General features: G+C 39.3%; 1 pseudogene; it reads left to right on the top strand.

Moving 5' to 3' along the window:
- LOC119915307 overlaps window positions 1-7,919 on the top strand; it is a 31,892-nt pseudogene extending 23,973 nt beyond the window's left edge.
- The last annotated feature ends 3,182 nt before the right edge of the window (window positions 7,920-11,101 follow it).

Below are 11,101 nucleotides of genomic sequence, written 5' to 3' on the forward strand. Positions count from 1 at the left end.
TAACACGATGTCACACACAGCACGATGTTGTACAGAAGTAAACAAAGCAGCAGAGGTTAGTTCCGGTTTAGGGCTGCAACTACCGATTGTTTTCAGTATTGACTGATCTGCCGACTATTTTCACGATGAATTGACTAATCGTTAAGTCTGTAAAATGTCAAGAAATTGTAAAAAATGCTCCTGCACAATTTTCCAGAGCCCAAAGTGAAGTCTTCAAATCTCTTCTTTGGTCCGACCAACAGTCCAAAACCCAAAGACTCTTCATTTGCTGTCATAAATGACCAAGAATAGCAGCAACTCCTCAATTTAAGAAGATGAAACCAGCAAATTTCCACATTTTTGCTTAAAAAAATGCCTGAAACAATTCGACTATCAAAATAGCTGTCGATTCATTTTCTTTCGACCAACTAATCAAATAATCGACTAATCGTTGCAGCTCTGCTCCAGTTAGCTCCTATTTGCTAACCCTCCCAATTTTCATGGAAGACTCACGTTTTTCATTGTTCTCTCATGGGTCACATTTCTCCCGAATTATGACACATGCTCACAACTTCATGTCCTTTTCATCACTGGCGCTGTACAACACAACTGCCCCACAACACACACACTCTCTAATAGCTAGGTAGAGGAGGAAGAGAGACACATGTTTAATTTTTTTTTAATATTATTTAATTATACTAGGACAGTGAAAACAGCTGCTCTAGAGTGACGTTAAAATCGCATCAATTCCGACCTGAGTGTCCAGACTCAGGTTGCATTTAAAAAGATCCGATCTGAATCGGATTTGGACCACATATGAAAGAGACTCCATGTGACTCTGGCTGTTCACCCTGTCATAAAAAGATCAGATCTGAGTTACATATGGGCAAAAAAATCGGATTTGGGTCACATTGGCCTGCAGTCTGAACATAGCCTTTGTTGCACTCTGCTGCTTCTCGTTGTAAACCGCTGACTCAGATTTCACTGCACTCACTTAAAATTTTATTTTTACTTGAAGTCACCTTGAAGGAGTAGAACAGTTTAACTTTTCTCTTTAATTCTTATTAATAGATAGGGCTGCAACTAACGAATAATTGACTCTTCAGATTATTAATCGCAAAATTACTTGATGTCTTGCTCAAGCTATCAGCTTTTAAATTTAGCTTGAGTTTGTTTTAGGCATGTGCTAATTAACAATAAAGACAACAACATTCCACTGGAATCAAGTCCTGTCAGGTATATATGGTAAGAAATATGTGTGTGTCTGGTGACAGAGTAGCTTACTGCCGGTACTGCAACTCACTGGGGCAGACTGACACTATATTTTTATACAAAGGAATAACTTAGTTAATGTATTACATTTGCTGAATTTACATAAAGGTAAAATAGTAATGAAATTGTGGTAGACAGCGTTTCACAAAGTTTATAAAGTTTCCCCTACCTCAACTGTACACTCATGATTTTTTTAAGGGACTCTGGGGCGAATAAGCCGCCACCTCAAATTACTCACACACAGGTTTGGAAGACAGAAATTTTAAGGAGGATAACAAGAACACAAATACCAGGTGTAAACACAAAGGTAAGATCAGACCGTTAATATCTGGATAACATATCCACTAACAGAGTTTAAAGATTCAGTGTGTAATATTTCTGAGGATCGACATAAATGCAATATAATATATAATAACTATATTTTCAGTGGTGTATAAAGACCTTACATAATAAACCATTATGTTTTTATTACCTTAGAATGAGACATTTATATGTACATAACCGTGGGCACCCCCTGCTGTGGACGTCGCCACATCACATCGTCATGTTTCTACAGTAGCTGAAATCGGACAGACAGCACTACAGAACGTGTTTCGTCACTACGTTCTTCTTGTTCTACTTCTGGTAGAATTCAGGCAGTGCAGACACTTGTCACTATGTTGAATACATAGCTTTTGTTGGCAAAACCACTAAAGAGGAAGTGATTATGTGAGTAACTGCTGTTGTCATGACTGAGATCTATTTCAGCACCGCCATCAAAGTATTTATTTATTTATATTTTTTGCCGACACGACAAATTTGTTTGCTGAGAGAAATAATGTTTTTCCCTTGTCAATGTTTGTATAAACTTTATTTAATTTGTGGTTTATAAAGGACTGTGGTGCAGAAACAGTGACAGTGTTTCACACACTTGGCTTACATTTTCCATGTTGTCTGTCAGTGGCAAAGTCGCAATAATATGGTTTTACTGAACAAATAAGTCAATATAATTTCATAATAAATATACCTAAAGAAACCTCATTTCTTGACTGGCCACTCTCTGCTGTCTCAGAAGAGACATCTTTTGTGCTGTGTCAGACACCATAGCTGTCCTACCCTCTTTGAAAGGTTAGGGGGCAGTGGTAGAAGGGATAGAGTGTTGCAGTTCACAACCCTCACCACTAAATCTTACACACTGAACCTTTAATAAGTGGTTTCACAGTAAATAGGGATGTGGGGTGTCACTTTTCCTGACACTTTGATGGTTTTAAGTCTTGAAGGAGATGTTATCACTGATGTTGCTACTTTACACTTAACTCCAGCAATCTGGGTGTTGCTATGGCCCGTTGACGTCATGAAATAATCCGTTATTAAATTTGTTGCCAACTAATTTCATCATTGATTTTTAGATACAATGATGATGATTCGTTGCACCCCTAGACTCAGATGGTTTCCCATCCACTCATACACTCTTTTTCCAGTTTGTGTCGACATTTCAGTTGCTTCCACTGTGTTCCCACGTAAAAGGCTCAAAAACAACTTCTGTGTGGTACATTTCACACACCTAACTTGATCCAAGCTAACACTTAAACTATTCTTGCAGATTTTTTGGCAGCACATTTATTCAACAAATATCCTGTTTACCTACTCCTAAAACTCTCCCTTATAGTCAAGGGAATTAATTACACTCTGTCATTTCAAAGAGCCATAGACTATAGCCTATTATCCTTCCAAAAGTGTCTGACTGAAAAACAACAGACTAAAGAAAGTCACCAACAAGTTAGCTAATGATGTTCAGGTGGTCCTACACTGCCTAATGTGAACCAAGAAAATGTTCCTCTTACCATTTCTCAAGGTCATCTAATGTTGATCCCAGCACAAATGGATTCCTATTTGCACCAAATTCTACTTCAGCATCAGGGAATATTTTTAGTAGACCCAGTTTTGGTGATCGTGTACAGAAGCTCTGTTACCTCGTTCTGAACTTACATGACTGAAAACGAAAAGGTCCTCTGCTGCTGTGGCCCTCTGTCACATTTTAAAGTTGCTTTGAGATGCTAGTTGCAGACGTTGTGGCCTACCTGTTAATAATGCTGACCTCTAAACAGGGAAGTTGTCACCCACAATATAGCTGTAGTCTGGTTGTAACGCAATTCTCTGCTGTCTGTGAAATACTGGAAAGTGTTGAGCTGTCTGCTTTTTTAACACAAGGAAAACTTACTTACTTGCATCTCAAGTGTCCTCAAGCTAGTAGCAATCAGCTGATTCAGAGCATGAAGACAAAACTCCTCAGATTCAGTGCTTTATTTAACAGGCTGGATATTTATGTATGCACCCAACTAGTGCTGTTGGTGGATTCAAAATGTCATCTGATAAAATCTTCCCTCAAAGCCCTGAAGTTCTATCTAGTGCCGACTCACTGTCTGCAGGCCTGAGATGTTTATGTGAACCCCAAACAGCTGAGTAGGTTTTTACAGAAAGTTATGTGTTGAATCTTGAATGTTTGTGATTTTGTTGTTGTTTTGTTTGAGAGACATTTCATTTCATTATTGTCACTCATTTCAGTTTTTCCCAAAGTTAGCTGCCTAATAACTGGTTTCATTCATTGATTTTATCTGATGTAACATCTTTCACAGGAGCGTGAAGAGAAGGTGAGGCTTCAGGGTCAGATCAAGAGGCTCTGGGAGGACAACCAGAGACTGCAGGAGGAGTCCCAGACGTCTGCTGCAAAGCTCAAGAAATTCACAGAGTGGGTCTTCAACACCATCGACATGAACTGAGTCCGACCTGCGCATTTCTACTTACACATGCACTTCGTACACAAATGCATACATACATAGTCTGGACGGCGAGGCAGCGGGCAATCGACACTGACAAGAAATTGTGCACAAGAAATATGGAGACTTGTTGTTAGACCCAGTTAGCCTGATGCTGAACCTTCTGACCATCTTCCATTGGGTTCAAACATCAGTGGGTAATATTGTCAGCCAGTCTCAGTCTCCACTCCACTGTTAAACTTCTCAGGATGAGACTTAAGAAAAATGAGTGTCGTTTATCTAATTATGAAGGACTGACCTCTACTTTCCATTAAGACCATGAAAGCGATGCAGAATTGATCATTCTCTCATCTTCCTGTGCCAAAATCTTTTTAGCAAAAATTGCCAACAAAGAGGAAGTTCTTCCCCTCCCAACTCTTTCTAAAGGAGTCAGCTTTGCCTCATCCTGGTGTAAACGTAAAGAATCACCAGACCTCCCCTGCCATGCTTTCCCAGTGGAAGTACTTTTTACAGACAAACTACTGTAGATATCAGGCCTTTTTATGTCACCAATTTGTTCTTTTTTTCAGATATTTTGATCAATGTTTGCAGCTTCTCTGAAACGTGACTCGAGTATTTTGTGCCAAATCAAACCCGCCACAGCAGAGGGTAGCAGAGACATCCATGTGACTTAAAAGAAGAAGTCTCTGAAAAGCCACGCCAAGTCAGACAGATACGCGACAAAACTGCCAGCCCAGCCGCTTGGAGTTTGCTGAAATCACAAACAAGATGAATGTGACGCCACAAGACCACTGGGCACTTCACGTGAAAATGTAGAATAAGAAGTTTAGTGTTTCTTCTCCTCAAAGTTACTGACCACGGGGGGGACGTCGAGGCTGTTTGTCCGTCAGCCATGTACATGGAAGCAGGTCGATCCGCCGCTGAACAGGAGGGAATCCTGGATTTGTTTTTGGGGGGTTAGGGGGTTGTCCCTCCTCTGTGTTACTCATATCTGGATTACAGTATCCTATATGTCTCTACAGCACAAACCAACACCCCACAGAGGAGTATATTTATAAGCCATCGGCATGTGGTGCCATAAAACATGACTGATATCCAGAGTGCTTTGGTCTATCCCAATTGTATGTGTCTTAAAAGCAATAGGAAGAAGTCAGGACTCCTGTCTGTCTCCAAAAAAGGTGGGGAGTTTGCTCTGGGAAGATGATTGATGTGGGAAAATGTGTTTTTCAAAGGTTAATCTTACAAGACACCAGTCTCTGCTGCACAAGAGCCTCCATCCTTTCCATTAAAGCGGTGTACATCGTGCTTTTGTGAAAAGGGAAAGGGGCAGGAAAGAGGACTCCACTCACCATCCCACTGTCTGGAATACAGAGAGCAAGCTGATAATAAATGTTCGAGACATTTTTGGGAGGGAAAAGTAAGGGGAGAACTTTTTTCCCCAGGTTAATTTATTTCCTTGTATTATAATTCCAATAAATAAGTTGTTCTATTCGTACAGTACAACTGACATGAGTGTTTAGTTCCTCAAGAAACGATCACTAGCTATATTATTTAAATGGCTTTCTTTCTTAATTCTGGCGAAAGTCCGACTATATGCTTTTTATTCTGTATTATGTTGTATTTTGTGGTGCCCAAGCCTGCTGTTGTGTTGCTTACAGTGCCCTCTAGTGATGACCAGTGGAAATGTCATGATTATTAAATGTGCTGCCAGTCACTCTGTATTTTTCCACCGCCTCTTCTGCAATCAGACAGACATCAACCGGGAGGCCACGCAAGAACAGGACAGGGAGAAAAATCAGAAGCCAGCTTTGAGAGACAATCACAGGGTGATTTTTGATAAAGGAAGCAGACCTTAGGTGTACTTGTATGTATGTGGGTGTGTGTGTGTGGGGTGCGTGTTAAATTTTAACATCTTTAGTTTTCCTCAGGTTCAGTATTTGTTGGCAATGTGAGGATCTTGTGAGAAAGTACTTACATGGTTATATTGAAATACTCCATGATAAGAGGGAGCTACAGCACCTCCTGTACCGGGGGCAGTGTGTGTTGTCATTGTGTGAATGTATCCAGTCTATCCAGCCGTGCCTACAGTCACTTATTTTGGTCATTTACTCCCAGGCAGAGCAGGGTCGTGCCTTTGAAACAGCACCTGGGGAACAGATGAAAGGGAAAGGCTCTTCTTCATCCTGAAAAATGAACACACCTGGTAACACACACTCACCTTACACACTTATTAGTTTGAATCAACTTCACACTCACAGTTGTAGACTGTGCCTCATAAATGTGCTCCAGCATTTCTCTCTCATTCATATGAATATTTTTACTGAACCACAATCTGGCTGGCCAGCCTCCAGACACAGGGTGTGTGAAGTGTATAGAAATGTGTCGGAGTGTGTGCCTTTGCATTCAGTTACATGCAGTATATTTTTCGAATTATTCGAATAAAATGGTCTCCAAATCACAAAGCTAATTACAACGCAAGTGGGAGCCACAAAGCTATTTCCTTAGCCAGGTGTTGGGGTTATTTCATGTTGCTAACCTGAGCGTGTACAGTTAAACTATTTTTCACAAATGTGGTTTAAGCCTTAATTCCCTGTCCCTTTTTCTATCAAAACACCCTTTGATGAAAAAACACTCCCAGTTTTTGAATCTCTTAAAGTAAATTTGCTTCTTAAATTGATGCAATTAAAACCCTGCAGCACAAAACGGCACCCGATCTGAATGTAAAGAGAATTTCAAAAAGCCTAAGAAATGTGATGTTTACTATAACAGACATTCAGCTCTGCAGTTTTGCGGGGAGATGAGTATACACTTAACAAAAAGAAGTCATGGTTCTGTTTTAAGAATCTCTTGTAGACAGAACACCAGTGAACAGTATAATAGTATGTATGTTGTTTGGTGAGATGATTTGGTTGTATAACAAGTTGGCCAGTTGTGAAAAGCAGTCTAGTCATCCAACAATGTGAAATCCTCATAATATACACAAAATACGAGTCCTGTAGGCAGAAATGTTCCCCTATCCAGGACGTTTGGAGTGTAAATTGCGTGTCAATGTATAAATGATGACTAATAGGTAATGTTTTACTGTACATGGAAAGTGCTCTAGTTTTTTGTATTTCAAACGAAGTATGGCCAAATGACAAACTGTGCAGTGCAGATGTTTTGCTCGCATCTTTAAAAGTGTGCATCAAGTTGGATGTTAGGTAGATTACAAAGACATAAACACACACACACACCAGTCCAGTTGCTCCAATGTGAATATTGAGTTATTTTACAGTGTATAGTCTTTGTCTTTCCACAGCTTTGTTTTTGGTGCTTTTCAGAAGGATATGAATGATGTGAATGTTCAAATGTTCCATTTTGTAAAAGCTTTTATTTTTAAGAACCTTTGCACAATGTGTTTACAGGTTTTGGATAAGAAGAGGGATTTGATCCATTCCTGTATAATCTTGTCTAGATGTTGCTCTGTAGTTTTTCTGCCAGTGCAGTTCCTGACAAACAGAGGAAGGTGCTTGACTTTAATCACTTGAAGAAATCTGAACCCTTCTTTTCCTTAGGCGTCACTCATCAGACGAGAGCAGGTTGGATGTTGTTTGTAAGGGGTGCTGATTTTCAGTCAAACACAACTTGTGAGGTTAGTGATTGCAGCAGGGGGGAGAAAGGTTTCAGAAAGCCGCCGTGTCGAGATCCATTTTGTTTCCTCCTGTTGGAAGAACAAACTAAACAGTGAAGTGATCAGCTCTGACTGGTGATTAAAAGCACACAGTTTCATGAGGACCATGCATTTTACAGAATTAGAAATACTGTTTACATCCTGGATCCATTGTCTTTGTAAAATGTAAAGGTATGAAAAAGACATTTGCAGTGATCACAGTATTAAAGTTTCTGAAATAAATAAAAGGCGTATCGACTTGTGGTGCTGTCGACTTGTTTGTCTTTCTGCACTTTACTGCTTTTCTCTTTTAATTGTGTTGATGTTTTGTTTTTTATATATATAAATGTTTATAACGCCATTTGTGTCATATGTGAAACCTGAATTTACACTTTTTTGTAGTATAGAGCAAGAACATAAGCACAACAGACACAACATAACTTGAAAAAAAAGCTTTATGCAGATGCAGTAACTAGAGGAGAGTAAAGAACAAGTAGAAAAATCGTAGAATAAATTGACATTGGTCAAAACCCTATTGGCTAATGACAGGTGCCTTATTGTCAGTGTGCATAAATGGTCTAGGTCCAACAAGCAGATTTGAACCACTTTCGCACATGTTCCTGAGATAAATAAGACAGTGATAGATGTAATAGCATATAGTACAATATATGGTGTATAATAAAATATGCTGGAGTGAAATACACTATATTAAAAAAATAAAGTATATCAATATATATAACTAATATATAACGTGCATGTACTGTGTCTATATGTAATCTAAACATACACATAAATAATATGTAACATTTTAAATAGAACTTGAGAAATATACTAATTTACAAACAATACTTAATAAATGCTAAATTAAAATCTCCAATTAACACCTCAATTATAATAAACTGATGTTAACGGCAACCAACATAATTTGTCATGTTTCCTCTCTGACCCTCTCATACATTAATGCAGAACACAACAGCTGACTTTCAGTCCGAGGGGAAGTGGATTTCCTATATTTTCTCGTGCAGAGCGACTGTCTGATTGTATCTGGCAGTGAGTAACAAGAGAGTGAGGAGTGGGTGAGGTCTGGGATTTGGACTGTGTCTGCCTCAGGCTCCTATTGTTCCCCTATCATGCTGATTCACCTGATTGCAGTTTAACTGCTCTCACAGCCAGAGCCAGAAACCAAGTCGCCTGTGTTTACTTCTACACTTCTCATGCAGTAGCTGCTCGCCAATGCTGAAAGAGATGATTGGAAATGATAGGAACGTAATTCAGCTTTTTTTTTTTATAACACAGACTAAAGATCTTTCTACTTTATGGGGGGGGGAGAGAGTACTGTACAGTGCACTGCTGGATCTAAACGACACTTAATGAAAATGCGATCTAAATTACTTACATGCAACACTACAAAACATTTAATGTGTGCTTTCGGGAGCTATAATAATAAATAAGGCTTTTTAGACTATTCTTCAGCCTATATAAATTACCTTGTAAGTAAAACTGCTAGCTATAAAAAACAAACAAACGGGGAAAAAAAAACTCTGCAAACAAGCAAAATATTGCGTAATGTAGGTAACTTTGTTAGTTTCCAAATAGATGATTTTGTAAAAAAGAAGAAAAATTAGGCCTCTGTGAAACAGACTATAAAAAACAGTTAAGACTACATATAAACAATGAGAGAAATTTAAGATGAATAGTGTGCAAAACAAGTAGTACAGCAGCTATAAAGTGCAGACTTGTTGGTCCGTCAGCTCTGCGGCTGTGGACTGACCTATGCTTATCTCAGTCTGTCCACCTGCAGCGATGTTCAGGGCTGTTTGAGGCCAGCTCAGCGGTGACTGCGGTGTTGGTAGAGAGGAGGGGAGGTGTTATGCGGAGGAGGCCACACATTAGTCATCTTTGGTACAGGTGGAAAGTGAGGGGGCTGAATCACCCGGGGTTCCTTTCAAGGATTTGCTACAGAGAGAAGTGTACAATACTTAAATTGATGTCTGATCAGGAAGAGCTAGAGCCTGCTATGTTTTTGTGCCTGTGAAGGCTAAACGTGTACCTTTGGGTTTAACATTAGACCATCATGCAGGGTCTAAAGGGTAATGCAGATTGAAAAACAGTCTTGTTCAGAGTTTTAAGGGAGAAAACAGTGTTTTTCCTTTGTGTTCCTGACAGATTTCCCCAGTCAGTTATAACCTTTCTTTATAAACACAATAATGCTGCACCAGTGTAAGAAATTTAAGTGCAATATCTCTGTTCTTTAGCTGCAAACTATCATGTATTATTTATTCAAATAACTTTCTAAAGCGACTTTAACGCATGTGGTTCCCCAACATTATAATAAAATAACTTATAAACATAATTAGTTTTGTGGTTTATTTTTAACTCGGCCATCTCTTGTAAAATAGAGAAATTCCTAAAATTATCATTTGTGCCAGCCTCAGTTAAGCTGCTGAACAATGTAAAATAGTGCTGTGTGCAATAAATATATGAGCACTTCATCACTTTACTTGTGATCCCGGTGCAATAGGGCAATGTGCAATAAATATACTAGCACCTTAGCATATGCACTTTACACAAACTTAAGTTCAATGGAGCAAAAAGCCACAGCCACTCTAGCACTTGCACTTTAATCCATGTAACTATGTTGTCAATGTTACGTGTTTATATTTTCCTCTTATGAAGTACAACATGCTTCTCAGATTCTTGTTAATGTCTTTTGTGATGGTTTTTATGAAGCAACACTGCACTGTGCATAAGCAGAATTTCCCCTTGGGGACAATAAAGTTAACCTAACCTAACTAATTATAAAATGTCCGACAGTCACTGATCAGTAGTAGAATCAACACCAGATCTGACCCGGAAACACTGACATGAATGGGCTAAAAGGAGTCCACAGTGGACAAACAGCTGTCAGTATGTCATCAGAACAATTCCGAAAAATATTGTAAAAGCTCTGCACACAGTGGCATGAAGCATATTTGGACAAGAGGTCAGTGGCTAAATGTGTTGCTACTGTAACCATTTGGATATCCCTGTTTAATAGATTTACGCCACAAATTCTTTTCTGTGCATAAGAAGCTTTTATTCTATCCATGTGACTGTAGAGAGAATGAAACATCTCTGTTTACCAGCAGCATGTGCATTATCTTGACTTTTCCTTTCTCTTGCATGTCATGTATGGACCCTTGATGCTTTTATCCCACACTCTCCAGCAGCCCACACAACGCCTTCATGTCTCTGCGCAGCTCTTAGCTCTCATCAAATACTCAAGAAAGAGACAGAGAGAAAGTAGAGTGTTTGTTCTTCAGAGGCAGAACTTTGTTATTTGCCGTCGTTCGAGATGTGAACAGCCCCTTCGCGCTTTTTAAGGCGATCTGGTGATTTTTACGCAAAAGCTGTCAGTCTGCGTCGCTGTCTTGCAAAGGCTGTGTGTATTCCACTGTCCCAGTCA

Source organism: Micropterus salmoides, unplaced genomic scaffold, assembly GCF_014851395.1.
Source record: "Micropterus salmoides isolate LMB-PRFRI ecotype aquatic unplaced genomic scaffold, ASM1485139v1 Ms_hic_scaffold_2049, whole genome shotgun sequence".
Taxonomy (NCBI): domain Eukaryota; kingdom Metazoa; phylum Chordata; class Actinopteri; order Centrarchiformes; family Centrarchidae; genus Micropterus; species Micropterus salmoides.